The following is a 19554-nucleotide window of genomic DNA, read 5'->3' as shown; positions in this document are numbered from 1 at the left end:
CAATCTGGCCTACTGCATCTTCCAGGTTCACAGTGATTTGCTTTAGTTCATCTGAATTATGAGACTTGAAAACCATTTCCAGAATCAGTATCTCCCAACATCTTTATTAGTAAACTCAGAAGCAAAGAATTAATTTAGTCTTTCTGCGATGGCCTTATATTTCCTAAGAGCCCCGTAACCCATCGATCATCTAACAGTCCAACCGACTCCCTCGCACATTTCTTGCTTCGGATATATTTAAAAAAAATTTTATTATGAGTTTTTGGAAGGAAGAAGACCTGGAAAAGGGAGATACAAGGGAGGAAAAGAACTCAGGGACCACAGGGGAGGGATACTTCATGGACTGGAGGTCCTTTGGGAGGCTCAAGGACTTGAGAATGAGATAGAAGAGGAATGTTCCAGAAAGGGAGCAGGAAAAGGAGGACCTAGGATGGGGAGGGGGTGGAGGGGGGCAGGAGGAGGAAAAGGGCTCAGGAAGAGGCCATGGGGTGGAGGAGTGAAAGGGCCCAAGGAGAGGAGAACCAGGATTGGGGGCCTCTTCCCAAGTTTCGGCCCTGGACCTCAGGATGTCTAACATCAGCCCTGCAGGCAGGATATGAAGACCTGTCGGTTAATGCTGCAAACTCGAGTTTGGTCCACACATCCTTTTCTCCCAGCTGTTAGAAAGACTGGACCCCACAATGTCCTTCCTCATCAGAAAATCTGTAGAGTTGCATGAGAAAACCAGGCAGCAGGCTAGTACAGAATAGCCTGTGGCCATTTACACACAATATCCTGGTTAAACTCTTCTGTGCCACTGAGTGTATCTGCTTCTTTAGTTATGAGGTCTTCCTTTTCCTAGGTGGATGTGTTTCTTGCCTTTTTTTTTTTTTTTTTGCAGTGTTTAGAATTAGTGAGCTGGTGCGCTCATCCAAACATGCAACTGATCTGTTAGTAAAGCAAAGGTCGATCATTATCAGGCTGCACTGCTTGAAAACTGGTCAGGTAGGAAAAGACACGCAGGCAATATTTATTTATCTACATATGATATTTTGCCTTTTTTCAAAGTTGGTCTCAGGGTGGAGTACAAATTTAAATAAACTGAGGCATTTGCACAGCCTACAACCAGAATCAATAGTTACAATTAGAGTGGCTCTGGGTAGCAGTGTATGGAACCCATTTTTTGTAAAGCGTGGAGTCCCCTATTTTTCCCTGTTGTGTAAGACAAAGTTCCTAGTTAGACATGGGATTGGTGCTGGGTATAAACTAAATAAGAGATCTTAGATGCTCATCTACCTGGGAGTACAAAGGAGGAAGATGACAAATACTATCTTGCATAAGGAGTGATATGCTACAAGTTGTAATGCCTTATGGCTGGCAGCTGGGGTATGTCTTTGGCAGTATGGACAGGAACAATAGGGCATAATTGATAGGCTGGTTGGTCTTTTTCTATTATAATCTATTATGCTACCATGTTACTACAGAGTGGCCATGGCAAAAGGGGTGACATTTTGGAGGACCATCCAAAATTCTGAATGTTCTGATTTTTGGGCCATTGTTCATCCTAAGAACACTGGAGCTCATCATTAAGATTAAAAACAATATGGGGGCCTGCGTGGTGGGTCAGTGGCAGTGATCCCCATCCCCAAGCCAGTGCCGGCGTGATCCCCCAAGTCAGGTCTTCCAGTCCCCTGGTCAGCTGTTACGGAGGGATCCTGTAGAGGCCGCATTAATAACCTCCAAAAGGGAAAGGGGATCTTGGTCATTGATTAAAGGGATTAAAATTTAATACTGTTAAAGAACATGATAGGAAGTTTTGTTGGGTTTCCCAATTTATTAAGCTGGGGTTATGTACTAAAGGCATTTTTTAGCAGTATTAATAGTCCATATTTTTTTTTGTATTGTTTATGATGTAACCCCTCATTTACCAGGGGTCATCTTTCCGTGCCTGGGGAGCACTAATCCAGCTCTGCCAGACTGGCGGAACACTCCATCTTTCCAGGTATCGTGGACTGGGGAGCAGGATCACCTACAGGACCCAAAGTGGGGTCTGAAGACACTCCCATGAAGAAAACAATGTCCAGCCCATAATTGTGCTCCAAAATAAAGAAGGTTTACTTCTAAAAATAACCAGTTCAGCAATACAAACCACTCATTGAATTTACAGTCCAGTACAATAGGAAAAATCAGGAAAAAAAAACACAGGTCAAACCCCAAAAATAACAGTCCACTTTCTTCCAACCTCTTTCTCCTTCACAGTTACTCTTCTCTCTTCTTTCCCCAAGTCCTATGCAAACCCAGACAAAAATATAAAGTCTCTCTCACCAGTTTTCTTCCCAACATTTCTTTGCCAGCCCTTCACCCAAAAGCTCTTTACCCGATCCTGTTCTTACAGTCCAACTGCTCCAATAGCATACAGAATGACTCCCAGGTAACTCGCCCCCTTCTATAGGCAGATTCAGGTCCCCAGTTGCGTACTGGAAATGCACACAGATTACACTTTCCCCTGGGCCCCGCCAAACTCCACTGTAGCTCCTCTCTTTTACTCCAGAATGCAGCTCCTCACTTTCCCTTACTTTTCTCTAGCCTTTGGTTTTCTCTCTCTTTTTTTTAATTTTCTATTTATTCTGGTCTCTCTCTCTCTCTAAACTCCTGGTTCTCAACTCCTTGAAGGCTTGTTAAAGCACCCTAAACTCCTCTCAGCTTCTCAACTCCAAAGAACTCCTCTTGGAACCCATAGCACCACTGAATGTTATCTCCTGTTCCTTCTCAGTGCCTCAGCCCCCTTCAGAAACTCTCTCCTCAGAGACCCTTTCCTCAGTTACCAGCTCTTGTTCCACATGGAATACCTTCTTTTATACTCCCAAGAGTACATACCCCTTAGGGGAATGGCTACACTGTCACTCAAATATCACTTACCTCCCCATTGCACTCCAGATGAGCCTTCAAAAACTAGAAAGTTCCCTATGTTAACCATATAAACTACCAATTCTGATACCACTGTGCTATCATGTACAAAAATATGCCTTGTCAAGGTACATCCTAAGGGACAACTTGAGAGATCTGTAAGAATGTATGTAATCATGGCTGATCAGAGTAATAGATCAATAGTCAGATCAGAGCTCTTCAATTTATTTAACATACGTGAAGATAATTCACCCTACTCTCTGAGAACATGTGCAGGGACAATAGAGACTACTGGGAGGAGGGTGACTAGTTATGTGATAAAAGCTGTAGATGGCAGTATAGAATTACCTCTCCTTACTCTTATATAATGCAATCAGATACCAAATAGCAGAAATGAAATCCCTACACCAGAGGCTGCATGGTATCAGCCCCACCTGAAAGCTATAGTCAATTAGATAGCAATGTACAGGTACTGGTTCTAATTGGTAGGGATATGCTGAGATTTTCACAAGGTTTGTATCAAGGACATGAGCACTAGGCCCACATTGACAGCATGTGGAATTGTACTTGCAAGAACGGGATCTAGACTTCACCTATACCAGCTCTGTTCCCCGCAGGCTGAACCCTTGGGGTCCGGGGCTGGCAGGGCTTAAGCGAAGGTTCTGTAAGGAGAGGTCAGACAAAATTGAGTCGTGGGCAGAGGTCAGGGAAGGCAGCGAGCAAACAGTGTTGAGGTCCAGGCCAAAGTCAGGGCAGGTGGAGGTCAGGCAATGCAGAGGTCCAAGCTGAGGTCAGGGCAGGAGGAGATCAGGCAGTGTCAAGATCCAGGACAGTGGCATAGCCATGGGTGGGCCTGGCTAGGCCAAGGCCCAGCCAGTTTGCGCTCAGGCCCACCCACTCAGAGTTACCTGGCACCTGAGAAGACAGGGCCAATACAGGGTCATTGTGGAGCTCATCCCACGCAGCCCAAGGCCTAACCTGACCTTCACAGGACCGTTGCAGAGCTCATCACGCATGGCTCAAGAGGAGAGGCCTGACTGTCGCAGGGCCATTGCGGAGATCATCCCGCATAGCCTGAGAAGAGAGGCTTGACCTTCACAGGGCCATCTTGGAGCTCATCCCATGCAGCCCAAGAAGAAAGGCCTGACTATCTTAGGGCTGTTGCGGAGCTCATCTTGCGTGGCTCGAGAAAAGAGGCCTGACCATCTTAGTGCCACCGTGAAGCTCAACACACATGGCCAGAGAAGCAAGGGGGCCCAAAAGAGAGGGAGAGGCCCTGATAGAATGTGTGTGTGTGTGTGTGTTTGTGTATGTATGAGAGAGAGAGATAGAATGGGCACGAGAAGCATGTGTGTGCATGTGTGTGACAGAGCATGGGAGTGAGGAGTCGGGGGGTGTGTGTGTGTGTATATATGAGAGAGAGCATGAGAGTGAGAAGCCTGCATGTGTATGTATGAGAGCATGGGAGTGAGAAACCTGTGTGTGTGTATGTGGGGGTGGTGGATTTCTCTGTGTGTGTGTGTGTGTGTGTGTGTATGAAAGAGCATGGGAGTGAGAATGTGTGTGTGTGTGTGTGTGTGAGTACGAAACAGCATGGGAGTGAGAAGCCTATGTGTGTGTGTTGTGTAAGAGAGCATGGGAGTAAGACACTTGTCTGTGAATGACAGAGAGCATGGGAGTGAGAATCCTGTGTATGTGGGGGTGGGGGATTTGTGTGTGTGTGTGTGAGAGAGTATGAAAGAGCATGGGAGTGAAGTGTGTGTGTGTGTGAGTATGAAAGAGGATGGGAATGAGAAGCTTATGTGTGTGTGTTGTGTAAGAGAGCATGGGAGTAAGACACCTGTCTTTGAATGATAGAGAGCATGGGAGTGAGAAGCCAATGTATGTGTGTGTGTGTGTATATATATATGAAAGAGCATGGGAGTGAGACACCTGCCTGTCTGTGTATGTATGAGAGAGAGCATGGGAGTGAGATGCCTCTTTGTAGGTGTGTGGGTGTGTATGAAAGCATGGGAGTAAGAAGCCTATGTGTGTGTGTGTTGTGTAAGAGTGCATGGGAGTAAGACACCTGTCTGTGAATGACAGAGAGCATGGGAGTGAGACGCCTGCCTGTCTGTATGTATGAGAGAGAGCATGGGAGTGAGAAGCCTGGGTGGTATGTATGAAAGCATGGGAGTGAGAAGCCTGGGGGTGTGTGTGTATGAAAGCATGGGAGTGAGAAGCCTGGGGGGGGGGGGTGTATGAAAGCATGGGAGTGAGAAGCCTGGGTGGTATGTATGAAAGCATGGGAGTGAGAAGCCTGGGGGTGTGTGTGTATGAAAGCATGGGAGTGAGAAGCCTGGGGGTGTGTGTGTGTGAGAAAGAGCATGGGAGTGAGAAGCCTGGGGGTGTGTGTGTATGAAAGCATGGGAGTGAGAAGCCTGGGGGTATGTGTATGAAACAGAACATGGGAGTGAGAAGCCTGTGTGTGTGTGTGTGTGTATGAAAGAGAGCATGGAAGTGAGAAGCCTGTCTGTATGTATGAGACAGAACATGGGAGTGAGAAACCTGTGTGTGTATGTGAGAGAGCATGGGAGTGAGAAGCCTATGTGTGTATGTATAAGAAAGCATGTGAGTGAGAAGCCTATGTGTGTGTGTGTTGTGTAAGAGAGCATGAAAGCCAATGTATGTGTCTATGAATGACAGAGGGCATGGGAGTGAGAAGCCTGTGTGTGTGTGTATGTGGGGGTGGAGGATTTGTGTGTGTGTGTGTTTGTGTGTGCAAGAGAGAGAGTATGAAAGAGCATGGTAGTGAGAAGTGTGTGTGTGTGAGTATGAAACAGCATGGGAATGAGAAGCCTATGTGTGTGTGTGTTGTGTAAGAGAGCATGGGAGTAAGACACCTGTCTGTGAATGACAGAGAGCAAGGGAGAGAGAAGCCAATGTATGTGTGTGTGTGTATATATATATATGAAAGAGAGCATGGGATTGAGACACCTGTCTGTGTATGTATGAGAGAGAGCATGGGAGTGGGAAGCCTTTGTATATATGTAGAAGAAAGAACATGGGAGTGAGAAGCCTCTGTGTAGGTGTGTGTGTGTGTGTGTGTGAGAGAGAGAGAGAGAGTATGAAAGAGCATGGGAGTGAGAAACCTGTGTGTGTGTGTATTGTGTAAGAGAGCATGGGAGTAAGACACCTGTGAATGACAGAGAGCATGGAAGTGAATGACAGAGAGCATGGGAGTGAGAAGCCAATGTATGTGTGTGTGTGTGAATGTATAAATATGAAAGAGAGCATGGAAGTGAGACGCCTGTCTGTGTATATATAAGAAAGAGCATGGGAGTGAGAAGCCTCTGTGTAGGTGTGTGTATGAAAGCATGGGAGTGTTGCGTCTGTCACTGCTCAACGCCCTTACTCCGCCCTTTTTACCTCTGTGGCAACTCCCTCCGGGTCTGATCGACGGTTAGCTGCCATGGAGTCTTCTTGCCGTCTCCTTCCGATGTCCCCGGACCGGCACGATGCTGCGTATCTGCCATGTTGCCTGATGACGTAGGCCGCGCGCGTGCGTGCATTCCGATTGATGTACCAGCAAGGGCACGAACCTCGGGGGCGTCCCCTGAGTTGACGTCATCTGATTCCAATATAAAAGGTCTCAGTATTTGCTAATGAATCGAGTTAGCAAGGGATTTGTTCCAAGCTACTCTGCCTCCTCAGAGGTACCCACTCCTCGGGGGCCTCGCTCTCTTTTCTTTATTTCAGATTGCAGATATGAACTGGTACTCGCTCCTCGAGGGCCCATGTTCCTGAACACTCTGAAGATTCTCTCTGCCTGGAAGCTATCACAGATACAGACATTTGTGAGTTACCATCGCTCTCTCAGAGTTTTCCCTGGAACCAGGTACTCGCTCCTCGAGGGCCTAATCCTTTCCAGCTACTGAGCATCCTTAAGACCTTATGTGAGTTTTGTCATCTAGTTCAGGCTATGAACACAGCATACCCTGTCTACTCACTATCTATAGTTTCTCTACAGCTCAGCAACCCTGGAATCGTTGTTCCAGTTCCTGAGGGACTTCAGCCCTGCCGGGCATATCAGCTCACTACTGTCACCTCTGGTGGTTCTACTAACCTGTCTAATAAAAGAACTATCTGTGTCTGTCTCCATACCCAAGCCTAGCCGGTGGTCCCTCTCAGGATATCCTCCTGGGGGCGCGGTCATCTGCCATCGGCCCAAGGATCCACCTATCTACATTCCTTTACAGCCGAGAGCCTCTCCAAGTGCTCCGCTGGTAACAGATTGCTACTCCTTCCCCATCAGGAGTCTTCAGCAACAGATTCATAACAGATTGCAACTCCGCAGTCTATACCTTTACAGATTACTAACTACTCCCTCTACAGGAGCTGAGCATATCAGATTGCTAACTCCTCCTTCCACAGGAGCAGTTCATAACAGATCGTTAACTCCTCCCTCCTCAGGAGTCGATGCATAACAGATTGCTAACTCCCTAGCAGCATCCATAACAGATTGCCATGAGCTTAGCAGAGGCGGTTGGGTCCCCCAGGAGGGCGTGGATCCCAGTGGCAGACCAGGAGGTGGATTCAGGTCCCCCAGGAGGGCGGGGAACCTAGCAGCAGATCCAGAGGTAGAATGGTCCCTCTTGAGCAAGGTGGCCCCAGCAGCAGTGCGACAGGCAGTCAGGTCCCCCAGGAGGGCGTGGACCCCAGCGGCGAACCGGGAGGCAGAAAGGTCCCCCAGGAGGGCATGGACCTCAGTGACAGAGCAGGATGTGGAGTTGTGTCCCCCAGGAGGGCATGAACCCCAGTGTTGGCATGGACCCCAGTGTTGGCATGGATCTTTCAGTGGAGCAGAAGGAGATGGTTTAGATACAGTGTACCCCCCCCCCCCAGGCCAACAGTGCACACCAGCCCAGTGGCATCTTTTCACATGGGCGAGACTTGGGATAAAGGGAAGATAATAATATTTGAGTAAGCGGGAACGCAAGAGGCCCCTTCTATTCTATTTGGTGGTATATTGTGGTTGCCAACAACCTCTAATTGCGAAATACTAAATGTTCTTGCTACCTTGTAGAAATGTATATAGTTGTGTAGACTGAGACTAGTAAACATGAGTAGAAAAATGTGCTGTTTGACATCCTATTAGCAATGTACATAGTCATGTAGAACTGTATATGCTTGTATAATCTAACAGACCTGTATATATTTGTACATACTGCCAGCCTTGTTCACAGTCCCATTTGTTTCCTGGGATGAAGGGAGGGAAATCCCACCCACTAATACCTTCTTCCCCAGGCGTGAAAGAAAGCATGTGGGTGTGAGAGACAGTTGATGTGAGAGAAAGCATGTGGGAGTGGAAGCCTGCGTGTGGGAGAGAGCATGTTAGAGTTAGAACCTGTTTGTGCGTGTGGGAGTAGACACCTTCGTGTGAGACTGGGAACCTATGTGTGTGAGTGGGAGCATGGCTAAACAAGAATGTATGAGAGTGGGAGCCTGTGTGTGAGAGACAAAGCATGCAAGAATTGGAGCATGCGTGAAGGAAAGCATGTGTGTGTGTGAGACAGTCTGTATGTTTGTATAGGAAAAAAGGAAAGGGTAGGAGGAGAGAGAAGAATTAGAAATAATAAAAGAGCCCCTGAAAAAGGAATTAGGAAAAGACAGACAAGGGGAAAAAAGAGACTGGGTCCAACTGATTAGAAAAATAATATCACACAACAAAAGAAAAAATATATAAAAAAATATATTTTGACTTTCATCAATTGGAATATGCCATCTTTGGGAATGTGCATTTCTTATATACTTGTATTTTGCTTTTTCTTCAGTATTCCAGTATTCACAGAGACTGGTTTATTAGACTTTTCATTTCAATCTTATCTGTATATTTCTGTTTCTAATTTGTAGTCACTTATTCTGTATTATGTAAGGGTCAGTCTGTGCTCTGCATATGTGACAGAGGTGCAGTATTTCAGCTAGTGTGTGTAGTTTTTTTGTAGGGATTTATAGCAGTCCAGCTTGTTGTTTGCCCAGTAGGTGGTGTATTAATGTTCTAGGACCTGGTGTAATGTTTGCCGTGCTGCCTTTTCATTGATAAGGTTGCTGCTGTTTGAATCCTGAGAATTACTGCTGCTATGGTATGGTATGACAAGGTTCTAGGTGGCTTTTTATTATATTTTTGTAAAGGTTTGATTTTCTTCAGTGTTTGGCAGTGGAGGGAGTTTATTTATTTTACTGTTACTGAGGTGACACCAGAATTTTAATATCTGTTTTGTATGTTGGGTTGTAGTATGAACTGTTCTAGTTCTGTTGTGTGTCCATTGAAAATCTCAAGTTCTTATAATTATTGCTGTTTTATTGTAATTATAATATACTCTGTGTTTTTGGAAAGAGTGTTCATAAAGGAATACATTGATATTTGTTTATTACATGATTTAATTTGATGTCTTTGTTAAGTGTTCTTTGTTTAATTTTTACATTATATTGTGTATCTATAAACTGCAAATATAAAATAAATTAATACAGATTAATAAGGCATTTTTAATGTTGGTAAGTGCTTGAAATAATAGAATTAAAATATTTTAAAGTGTAACTCATGATGCATGATGGCTGTTGCAGACTACTTTAGAAATCTATTGTCAGGTGCGTTCTAAGGCATTATTTAACAATAAGACTCCAACTAGTAGAGCCTAGACCTGTATGCCTACTGCCCGTCCATGTTAACCATGGGCCCCCCAAAAAATTCAGTTCTGGCTATGCCACTGGTCTAGGCTAAGGTCAAGGTAGGCGGCAGACCAAGGCATAGTGAAGATCCAGAGCAGGGCCAAAACCAGGAGTCAGGCAGAGACGGACAGACAGACAAGGATAGGGTACCAAGACACGGCAAACAATAAGCCAAGGCAGGGCAAGGAACACAGCGGCAGGACAAGAGACAGCATGACTAGGCCAAGAGAGAGACAGGCAAGGCAAACAGAAGATAGCAACATGCACTACAGGAGCAAGAGTACCCAGCTGCTTGTTGTCATCACTGGGCAATGGCAGAAGTGTTTCTTGCCGTGGGGGTCTTTAAAATGTGGCATGCCATGAGTACAAGTGCATAAGGAGGCCTGGGACAGGAACAACATAACAGCATCCTTGCCACGGAGGCACTCGGGGATAAGTGCGGCTGGTTGCAGGGCCTTCCCACAGTTGGCCAAACGTTACAGTTTGTCAGTAATGTAATGGTCCTCATAACACTCCTTATGCCTTATGGTTGAGTAATAGTAGGTGACATTTGCATTGATGGAGTACACAAGCTAGGGAGTGTTGATGCTTTCACTAACAGTGTGCTAGAAAAACAATGCCCTAATCATTTCTTCATTAAGAAAGTGCCCAACTACAAGGAACAACCAGATCAAGCTGCATAGACCTACTTGAATACTTTCATAACAGAACTGTGATGAGGATCTTGGAAACGCAATTTTCCAGACTACAAGAAATGATAATAAACTTGCACTGTCAAGGGAAGATAAAGACTTCCTAAAGATAATGAATAAGGAATTCTGAAAGACGAATCAAACTGCTGGGTGGCACCACATCCATTCTGTACACCTAGGCCTTGGCTTCTCAATAACAGAAAGCAGGTTTTATCCAGGCTTGCTTCCTTGCATCAGACTCTGGAGAGAAAACCACGAGACAAAGGAAAATTAAGTGGCCTTCATGAAAAATATATTTGACAATGGTCATGCAGAGCCAGCTCCACCACTGAAAGAAGGAGAAGAGTGCTGGTATCTTCCTAGCTTTGGCATATACCATCCTCAGAAACTTGGTAAAATCAGGGTTGTATTTGATTCAAGTGCCTAGTTTTAGAGTCTCTCTGAATGATGTGCTTCTTACTGGACCATACTTAACAAATAGCTTCAGAAAAGAGCTTGTTGCTGTTACTGCTGACATCCAACACATGTTCCGCTGTTTTGTGGTCTGAGAAGATAACAGAAATTACTTAAGATTCTTTTGATAGTGTGACAGTAACATCAGGAATGACATCATCGAGTACCCTATGATAGTACATGTCTTTGGCAACAGTTCATCCCCAGCCGTGGCTACCTATGGACTTTGAACTGCACAAGAAAGAGAAATGGAATATGGTACAGATGCCAGAGAGTTGGTGGAAAGGGACTTTTATGTAGACAATGGATTCAAGTCTATATCTACAGAGGAAGAGACATTGACCTGCTGAAAAGGACACAACAGATGTTGTGTCAGATCGCTAACCTGAGACTTCACAAAATAGCTTCCAACAGTGCAATGGTAATGAAGGCGTTCTCTTCAGATGACCATGCAAAGGACCTAGACCTAACAGTCGACATACCAGCAATTCAGAGCAGCTTTGATCTTAGCTGAGATCTCAAGAAAGGCACATTTACCTTACAGGTATTAGTCCAGAAAAAAGCCATACACCAGATGGAATCCTATCAATGGTGAACAGCTTATAGCTTATATCCCATTTGGATATGTAGCCCCAGTCACTATACAGGGGAAAGTTTTGCTAAGGGAGCTTTCTGAAGAGACACTAGAATGGGATGCCCCACTGCCCCTAAGCAAGAAAGGGTAATGGGAAGCACGGAGAGTCTCCCTCGCAAGCTCAAGCAGGCCAGTTCATGGTAATTCCCCACACAGGAGCAGCACAAGGGTCAAGAGCAGAACAGGGCAGGGTCTTCTGCTTACCGGCCATCTCCCTCTTGGGTTGAGTCTACAGGTTCTAGTGGCTGGCAGTGTACCAGGAGACAGCAATAGGAACAAGGCAGGAACAGGGTACAGGGCAAGGCAAAACTGGAACAAGAGTGCAAGGCAAAACAGGGCCAGAACAAAGAAAGTTTTCTTCAATAGATGTAAAATAGATGTGACAAACCGAACTTCCCTGATGTTGCAAAGGTCATAGTAAACCTGACAGTTTATTGGGACTGATGATTATAACTGAAGTATTTTTGGGAGGCTAGAAATACCCTTATGCTTATGCATGATTGTCCCTGAATATTTTTTCCAGTGAAAGTAACAGTATTTCATAAAGTGTTTAATTCTAGTACTGCATTTTAGTGACAGTCCATAGCAAAGGACCATGCACCATTTCTGGACCCTCTAATCATGGGTCTTGAATCTGACCACTAATTATCACTCTTGAGAGATGGCCACAAGTTCCTTCCCCCTAGGACTGTGAATGCTAGACATGTGCATTTGAGATGACATAAAACTTAAATAAAGAAAATGAAATAAAAAATGAAATGAAATAACATATTTATGCATGCCCACCCCTAGTGAACGCTGAGTCTACAGCATCTCTAGCCCCAGCCAACCTGGGGAGCAGAGACCCATTTTGGGGATTGGACTGGGAACTTTCCACAACTGTTCCCCCAGACTAGCTCCATGACTGTGTTTTATATTGTTTATTGTTATCACAGACTTGATCTGTTGTGAAAAACTATTGTGATAATGTATCGACATTGTACTTGTATAATAAAGAGAGCTATGCTCTTTTGCTTTCACCAGCCTCTATTTCAGGATCAGTTTGTGGAATTTATCTCAGCTGAGAAAAGGAAGACAGTGAGATGACCTTGCCCATGTTATGAAAATACTGAACAGAACTGGATATAGGACTGAGCCCTCAGGCACTTCACTAGCAGCCCCTCTCTCTTTGCTGTGAATTCATTTACCACTACCTTATGTTTTTTTTTTTCCTGTCACATTATTCTGAATTTCCACTTCCTCTCACCAGTGAACAACAGACTGCCTAGATTATCTAAACACGAGGGTCGTACCTCATTTTAAGATGCATCGCCCACTTTCACATACCCTTGACCTCTGTAGACTTGAAAAGCTGCATCTTCATTAGTGAATCAACAAGTTGGGAGGTTTGTTCCTCAGTTCTGCTGGCTTTCAGTTTATCCCGTGAGTGCAGAGCCATTCAATAAGTGACCTGGTCTAATGTGCATAGTGGGATATTTCACTGTGGACAATTTGAAAGCAACATGGACAAGTAACTTAAAGAGCAGTGATGCTCTTTGAGAATTACATTACTCCTTAAATGGAGGGGGTGTGGCCACCAGAGGGAGCTCAGGGATTATACCTTTTTTAAAAAAGAGCACAAATTAAATGCCAGGCTGGAAGAGTGGACAGTGCATCGTGAGAGTTGTAGAGCTTACAGGAACTTAAAAATTACCCTCCCCTTCTTCTTGTCTCACTGTCCTGAGACTTGTTGCTGACCAGAACTTCCTTCTTGATTTAAGAGACCCCAGATAACAGGCAAGAGGACTGAGAACAAGTGCAGATGAGGTCTGAAGATCAGATACTACTCTACTAACCCAAAATTTCTTTATTCTGCTTTCTCCCTCAGCCTTAATGTCATATACCTTTCCTTTGTATTCTTGGATTTATTTCCACTTGCTTTGCAAATAAATTGTCATTAAAGTTAATGTAGGTCAAGTAGTCAAGTCCAGTCCTCAAGAGCCACAAACAGGCCTGGTTTTCAGGATATCCATATGTGTAAGATAGATTTACATGCTCTGTGTATGCAACAACATCCCATGCATATTCATTGTAGATATCCTGAAAATCAGGCCTATTTGTGGTTCTTGAGGACCAGAGTTGGCCACTGCTTATATAGGCCGTTAGGCATGTATTCTCACTGTAAAATCTCTTCTGGGTAACTTTCCCAAGAAAATTCTAACAGGAAAAGTGTTTGATGAAGTACAGAAGAGACTTTCCTATTCTTCCCCCAGGATCATTAGTAAGGAATTTCTAGAGAATTTTAGCAAGAGTATCACGTTATGTTACTTCGCTTTCAATGCATATTCAGCATAGCTCTCTGCTTCAACGGCAGGGGAGAAAGACTGATACTTCACGCATATCCAGCATAACTCTCTGCTTCAACGGCAGGAGGAATGAAGAAAAGTGGATCTATATACAGACAACAACCAACAAGGACTGAATTACATAGTCTGGGTAAACAAATAAGCATGGGTGTAGCTTGCTTATTGCGGCGGTTACTACCCCTAACTAATTAAGCTAGATATTTCACTTAGATGCAGTTCCAACACTGCGCTCTACATTAATGTGGGCATGGAAGGGAAACAGAACCAAAAGATTACTAAGAGCCAAGAGTAACAGATAAGTATGAGAAAAAAAAAAGTGCGAAACTTGCTGGGCAGACTAGATGGGCCGTTTGGTCTTCTTCTGCCGTCATTTCTATGTTTAGCTCATTCCTCCATGGCTAACAGCTTTGGATGTGGTCTCCCATCTATAGACGTGTTGTAGGGGTGTCTGCTTGTGACCAGCAGTAGAAGCATTTCCTGTGAGAAATATTTCATCAGAGCGACAGGTTCATCATTTCTGTCTGAGGCTTCTATTCTCACTGCATGGAAATCCCCCAAGTACCAGCTTGAGCCATTGTGTTCATGTGGTTCATAAATTCGTACACTAAGGGGAGCTAATTTCTACCATGAGCTTAGACAGCATGCGACTACCACAGAGTATGTCCCTGAGTATGGTGCCTTCTCTTGCTATCATCTGGAGTAACTGGAAGGGAAAGGTGTGATAGGATAGAAAGCGTCCGATACAGGAAAGTGTAATTTTCCATAGAAAAATAAATTTAAGGACAAGGGGTCATGATAGGAAGCTGGAGAGAGGGAGGCTCAGAAGAAATAAGGAAAAACTTCTTTACTGAGAAATTGGAATAACCTACCAAAAAAACCCAGTGGAAACTAATATTGTGACAGATACATATACAATTTTCAAACTGTTTGCCTTGGTGCAAAGATGCAGGTACTTTTGACTTGTAGACTTTGTATCAAATTTCAAGGGAAAGTATGCACATACTTTCCTTTTCAAAACTGCTGTGGGTAGAAAACTTCTGCGGAATATTGCGCCTGCTTTTTGTGTAGGTAGAATTTTTACAGAAAATAATGCACGCAGATTTGAAAACACAATTTACATGTGTGATCCCACTCAGAGCACAGCCTTGGAAGCATCTCCCCCAAATGTATCTAAAATATGCATATTGTGGGACACTGTGCGCATTTCCATGGATTGAGGGAGGACAGTGTTCATACAGTTGGTTTACCTCCGTAAATAACAGAAGCAAAGAATTAATTTAGTCTTTCTGCAATGGCCTTATCTTCCCTAAGAGCCCCTTTAACCCCTCGGTCATCTAATGATCCAACTGACTCCCTCACAGGTTTCCTGCTTTGGATATATTTTTAAAAGTTTTTATTATGAGTTTTTGCCTCTATGGCCAACTTCATTTCAAATTCTCTCTTCGCCTGTCTTATCAATGTTTTACACTTAACTTGACAATGCTTATGCTTTTTCCTGTTTTCTTCAGATGGATCTTTCTTCCAATTTTTTAAGGATTTTGTTTTGGATAAAATAGCCTCTTTCACCTCACCTTTTAACCATGCCGGTAATCATTTTGCCTTCCTTCCACCTTTTTTTAACAAGTGGAATGCACACTTCTAAGATTGTACTTTTAAACAATGTCCATGCCTGTTGTACACTTTTAACCTTTGCAGCTGCACCTTTCAGTTTTTTTCTATTTTTCTCATTTTATCAAAGTTTCCCTTTTGAAAGTTTAATGTTAGAGCTGCAGATTTACATATTGTCCCCCTTCCAGTCATGTTCAAATTTGATGTTATGATCACTGTTGCCAAGTGGCCCCACCACAGTTACCTCTCTCACCAAATCCTGTGTTCTACCAAGAATTAAATCTAAAATATTTTTCCCTATTTTTATGTAAAAAGACATTTATGTTACTTTTTCTGGGTTCCCATTAATTAGCATCTCAACGTTTTGTTTTGACATACAAAAGGAAGTGGTAACTTCACTGAGAAGGAAGTTAGGATCATCTGCATCCATGAGGAGAGATGACTTACAGCCATCCAGAGGAGGAGAGAGAGTGAGGAAGTAATCCATGTGACCTCCTAAAGAGCTCACTTATAACTGTTGGAGATTTGAGGAGAAGAGAGGTACTTGGAGGAGAATGTGAAAGGTAGGAGTTGAGATTTTGCATTTTAATTGGATTTAACATGCTATTTACTGCCTACAGGGAGGGAAGTTTAACACTAACCCTAATCCAAACGAGGAAGGAGAAAGAAACTGCCTTTATTAACTTGGACAATTGACTTTTACATCTTCTGATAAACTGAAGTACTGAAGAGGTCACAAATTTATATTAAAAAAAACAACCCTTGATTGTAATATATCTATCTGAAAATATCACTGTAAAGAACATTTTATCAGTACTCATCAATTCAGTGAAAGTTTTGTTGGAAACCGTCACTGTTTTTAGTGTGCATCTCTGATTGCAGTGTCACAGGGGCGGGGGGCAGCTGAGTCTTTCCTATTAGTGAAGCTTGCAGCCGCACTTCCTGGGGTGCCAACTATATATAAATAAATAAATTTCTTACTGATGGGCAAAGATAATTAATCTTTTAAATAAATAAATAAATTTTTATTTATTTATTTATTTATTTATTTATTTATTTAAAAGATTAATTATCTTCGCCCATCAGTAAGAAATTTTGGGGCAGAATACAAAAAAGTAAAAGTAAAATTAAAACATCATAACAACAATAAAGAACATAAGCATAGCCTATGAAATCACTCTACATCACTTCAGTCTTAAGATGTTATTTCAGTATTAAATAAATAGATGACTTTTTAATGCCTTTTAAAAAGCTTTTGTACATTCAATCATCCAAATCTGTTCAGGAAGAGAGTTCCAGATTATCAGTCCAGCAACAGAAAATGCCCTCTTTCTTGTGATATCCAGATAAGTGAGTTTGACTGATGGTAACCCCAGCAAGTTCTTAATTGCAGACTTAATGATCAAACAGTTCTGTAAAGCTGTAGGACTGAGTTAGCCCAGCATTCAGAGGCCTTGGATAACAGTCTATGTATCAAGGAGTTGATTTTTAATTCGATGCGCTGTTTAAATCGGGAGCCAATGTAATGAGGCCAGTACAGGAGAAATGTAATCCCGCTAACGTGCACCCGTCAGGAAACGTGCTGCGGCATTCTGTACCAGTTGTAATGGACGTATAACATTTGCTGGTAGGCCAACATATAAAGGGTTACAGTAATCCAGGCCTACTAATACCAGGGCCTGGTGCAATGTACAGACATCTCGAGGCTCAAAAAATGGTCTTATCTTAAAATACGCAGCTTATAGAAGGAAGATTTAACAGAAGCTTTGACATGTGAAAGCAGTGATAAACCAGGATCAGTTTACACCCCAGGTTCCGTACTTGCTGAGTGACTGGGATGCTGCGACCATCGAAGTGAAAGGACATGGGAAAGTCGGGTGATGAATATTTACCAAGAGTAACTAATTCAGTCTTAGCAATTTCAGTTTAGTAGGTAGGTCCCCACCCAAGCCTACCCTCCCAATCCTGTCCCCCTCCCCCCCCTCCCTGTGGGCCTTATGGGCACATACTGGCATAGGTAGGACCTCGGCTTACTGGTGGCATTCTGAAAAATGGTAGCCCCAAGCCCAGAGGGTGCTTTGGTCTCCCACTGGACGACCAGGGATGTGCTAGTAAGGCCTGGAGGAGTTGGAAGGTGCCCTCTGGAAAAAAATGGATTGGGGTTCAGAGGAGGGGGAAGGGCCTGCACCCCAGGGCTCCAAAGTGATGAAAATGGTTTTATTTTACTTTGACAAAAAAAAAAAAAAAAAAGAAAAGAAAACTTCTTTGAGGCTACTGACCTTTCACAAATGCCAACAGTCACAGCGGATTATAAATTTAAGTTTACCCCTGAGGAAGCTTCTCAGCGAAACACTGGCCGTGTTGTTGGGTTCGCTGTATGATAACACTTCTGACTGTTCCTGGTTTTATTTGCTATATAAAAAAAAAACACCTTAAAAATGTCTCCTTTGATGGATGGATTGAATAGTCTGGGCGGTCTTGGCACATCTGTGCATGACTCACCGTCAGGCTTGCTGACACCTTACTTTCATGTTTTTGCAAGTTTCATGTTTGACTGGTTTTTGTTGCAACTGGCAAATGTTTCCCATTTTTTTTACCTTTGGCTTATTTTATTTTAACCACCCTCCAGGAGCAGTGGGGACGGGGACAGGGGTCTCCATAGGGATTTTGTGATACTTTGGAGTGGGGGGCGGGTTATTCGGCCCAATTGGGCCTTTCAAGACCATGGCAGCCCCACAGCCTGGAGCCAACATTGCGTGGTTTGGCCAGGTCTCTGCTAAAACCGTGGTATTTTGCCGCAGGTGAAAATGGTTTGGGGGTCAGGGGGTCAATTTGCCGCAGGAGAAAATTCCACGGGGTTTACTAAGCTGCTGTTTTGAGGAGAGCAAAATACCATGGCTTAGTAAATGACCTCCTTAGATTGTGAGCCCTCTGGGCGTAGGGAAATCCCTGCAGTACCTGAACGTTAATCCGCTTTGAAGAGTCACAAGAGGCAGAATATAAGTAAAATTGTACTTATTATAAAGCTCTTTTATTTCCAAGCCTGGAAGGAGGGATTCCCAATCAGAGCAAATCCTAGTGGCCAGACTCAGGATGCGCACTGCCACTTTCCAGAGGGAACCACCTTCTGTGGCCCCTGACCAGGTGCTGTCAATGCGATATCTGGGCTCCGGGGGGGGGAGGAGAGTGGGGGTGAGATAGTGGAAGTTAAAAAAAAATATGGGGAACAATCCCCAGGTAATTGTGAGTGAAGGCTGAGGGTGGCATTTATTTGTGACATCATACCTGTGTGTTCACCTGGTCATTACAACACGGTTGAGTGATATCACAACACAGGCTCATTAGCTAGGACCATGGGCATGTGAAACAGTCTGGAGGGACGGGGGTAGGGTTCACCCCTTAATGACACGGCTGGCTGCGTAGCCTGAATCCTGGGGGATGACAGCGGCTGCTGCGGGAGCCAGTTATTTATCTATTATTTATTTATTTATAACTTTTATATACCGACATTCAAATGAATATCACATCGGTTCACATATAACTGGGGAGCCAAAAAACTAGTTGGGAGAAAGGAAGGATAAAGTTACAATTAACAGGGATTCGTAAGGAACGGGGAGAGAATGAGGAACAGTCTAAGGGACCAAGTGAGTGTAATCGCAGGAGGATACAGCAAACTTAAACAACTTTATAGAGAGATAGCAACTATATTACATATTATATTTACATAACTGTATGACAGTCAAAGCAGTAGTATCTGCAGCAAATTGTATTAGCAATGGGTAATAGTTGTGGGTTACCGGAGATGGTAATAGGAAGTTAGGTGGAAAGGGATACGTAGAATAGGGTTAAAGGTACCTGGGGGTGAGGACAGAGACTAGGTAGGGGTTAAGTGAATGCTTTTTTGAACAACCAGGTTTTTAACTTTTTTTTAAAGATGTTTGAACAGTGTCTAGATTCGATCACAGGCCATCGTATTCCAGTGTCGAATGTTACAGGAGCTGGTGAGACAGGCCCTCAGCAGTATGCAGAGATGTGCGGAAGTATTCCCAGGAAAAGTAAAAAGGGCAGCAGAGATTTTAGTGGAAAATGTCCACTTCTGCGAATATTTTGCCATAATGAGAATTGTTTTAGTGAACCGGGCCAAAAGAGTTGAAATTCACTTGTTTCACTGCATGTCCGAAGCCCTTCCCTTCTTTTTGGGGTGTGTTTAACGCCGTCTCTTCCATTC

General features: G+C 43.8%; 1 protein-coding gene across 1 annotated transcript in view; it reads left to right on the top strand.

Annotated features, from left to right (window-relative positions):
• Positions 1 to 15732: 15732 nt before the first annotated feature.
• Positions 15733 to 19554, top strand: part of INPP5D (inositol polyphosphate-5-phosphatase D) — a 243623-nt gene continuing 239801 nt past the window's right edge. The window contains exon 1 of the mRNA XM_029616170.1: positions 15733 to 15889. The gene's annotated coding sequence lies outside the window, so the exon portion shown is untranslated. The remainder of the gene's footprint in view (positions 15890 to 19554) is intronic.

The sequence above is a fragment of the Rhinatrema bivittatum genome, chromosome 9 (assembly GCF_901001135.1).
Source record: "Rhinatrema bivittatum chromosome 9, aRhiBiv1.1, whole genome shotgun sequence".
NCBI lineage: Eukaryota > Metazoa > Chordata > Amphibia > Gymnophiona > Rhinatrematidae > Rhinatrema > Rhinatrema bivittatum.
The sequence above is the reverse complement of the archived record's forward strand: the minus strand, read 5'-3'. Positions and strand labels throughout refer to the sequence as shown.